Here is a 2,373-nt window from a genome sequence, read left to right as displayed (position 1 = left end):
CCAACATCCAGGCTCTCGTGCCCTGCCCACAGACACACATCCAGGCCGAGTTTCAGCACCTCTCCTCGGTCCAGTATTCATGGCTGCCGTCCTCTCCCAACAGCCAGTCTCTCATGCCCGGCCCAGAGACACACATCCAGGCCGAGTTTCAGCACCTCTCTTCGGTCAGGCAATCATCCCTGCTCCCCTCTCATAACGTCCAGGCACTCATGCCCTGTGCAATGACACATCCAGGCCGAGTTTCAGCACCTCTCCTCGGTCAGGAATTCATCCCTGCTCCCCTCTCATAACGTCCAGTCACAGACACAGATCCAGGCCGAGTTTCAGCACCTCTCCTCGGTCCAGCATTCATCCCTGCTCCCCTCTCAGAACATCCAGGCACTCATGCCCTGTGCAATGACACATCCAGGCCGAGTTTCAGCACCTCTCCTCGGTCAGGAATTCATCCCTGCTCCCCTCTCATAACGTCCAGTCACAGACACAGATCCAGGCCGAGTTTCAGCACCTCTCCTCGGTCCAGCATTCATCCCTGCTCCACTCTCATAGCATCCAGGCACTCATGCCCTGCGCACAGACACACATCCTGGCCGAGTTTCAGCACCTCTCCTCGGTCCAGCATTCATCCCTGCTCCACTCTCATAGCATCCAGGCACTCATGCCCTGCGCACAGACACACATCCAGGCCGAGTTTCAGCACCTCTGCTCGGTCCAGCATTCATCCCTGCTCCACTCTCATAGCATCCAGGCACTCATGCCCTGCGCACAGACACACATCCTGGCCGAGTTTCAGCACCTCTCCTCGGTCCAGCATTCATCCCTGCTCCACTCTCATAGCATCCAGGCACTCATGCCCTGCGCACAGACACACATCCAGGCCGAGTTTCAGCACCTCTGCTCGGTCCAGCATTCATCCCTGCTCCACTCTCATAGCATCCAGGCACTCATGCCCTGCGCAATGACACATCCAGGCCGAGTTTCAGCACCTCTCCTCGGTCAGGCATTCATCCCTGCTCCCCTCTCACAGCATCCAGGCACTCATGCCCTGCGCACAGTCACACACCCAGGCCGAGTTTCAGCACCTCTCCTCGGTCCAGCATTCATCCCTGCTCCCCTCTCACAGCATCCAGGCACTCATGCCCTGCGCACAGACACACATCCTGGCCGAGTTTCAGCACCTCTCCTCGGTCCAGCATTCATCCCTGCTCCACTCTCATAGCATCCAGGCACTCATGCCCTGCGCACAGACACACATCCAGGCCGAGTTTCAGCACCTCTGCTCGGTCCAGCATTCATCCCTGCTCCACTCTCATAGCATCCAGGCACTCATGCCCTGCGCAATGACACATCCAGGCCGAGTTTCAGCACCTCTCCTCGGTCAGGCATTCATCCCTGCTCCCCTCTCACAGCATCCAGGCACTCATGCCCTGCGCACAGTCACACACCCAGGCCGAGTTTCAGCACCTCTCCTCGGTCCAGCATTCATCCCTGCTCCCCTCTCACAGCATCCAGGCACTCATGCCCTGCGCACAGACACACATCCAGGCCGAGTTTCAGCACCTCTCCTCGGTCCAGCATTCATCCCTGCTCCCCTCTCACAGCATCCAGGCACTCATGCCCTGCGCACAGACACACATCCAGGCCGAGTTTCAGCACCTCTCCTCGGTCAGGCATTCATCCCTGCTCCCCTCTCAGAACATCCAGGCACTCATGCCCTGCGCAACGACATCACTCCGCAAAGGAAAGCTTTTGCGGTGTTTCTTTCTCAAAAAAGGCAATTTAAAGAGGTTTAAGCATGGAACCTACTCAGAATGAACATATACATAACGGACTAAGGAGTCTGAACTTGGTTTGGCCCAAGGAAATCATTTTTTAACAAAAATCCGTATTTCGTCTTAACTCGGGAAAAGAAGGCGATTCCTGGGTTTCTCTCTCAAAAAAGGCCATTTAAAGAGGTTTGTGCATGGAACCTACTCAGAATGAACATACACATAACGGACTAAGGAGTCTGAACTTGGTTTGGCCCAAGGAAATCATTTTTTAACAAAAATCCGTATTTGGTCTTAACTCGGGAAAAGAAGGCGATTCCTGGGTTTCTTTGTCAAAAAAAGGCCATTTAAAGAGGTTTTGTGCATGGAACCTACTCGGAATGGCTATATATGAAGGACTAAAGAGTCTGAACTTGGTTTGGCCCAAGGAAATCTTTTTTTTACAAAAATCCGTATTTCGTCTTAACTCGGGAAAAGAAGGCGATTCCTGGGTTTCTTTCTCAAACAAGCCGACCCCGGGTTAGGGTTAAGGAGAACCGGGCTCCAGCCCCTCCGGCCGGGTTAGGGTTAGGTTTGGGGCTGGGGCTGGGGTTAGGGTTAAGGAGAA

The sequence above is a fragment of the Odontesthes bonariensis genome, unplaced genomic scaffold, assembly GCF_027942865.1.
Source record: "Odontesthes bonariensis isolate fOdoBon6 unplaced genomic scaffold, fOdoBon6.hap1 scaffold_233, whole genome shotgun sequence".
Taxonomy (NCBI): domain Eukaryota; kingdom Metazoa; phylum Chordata; class Actinopteri; order Atheriniformes; family Atherinopsidae; genus Odontesthes; species Odontesthes bonariensis.
The sequence above is the reverse complement of the archived record's forward strand: the minus strand, read 5'-3'. Positions refer to the sequence as shown.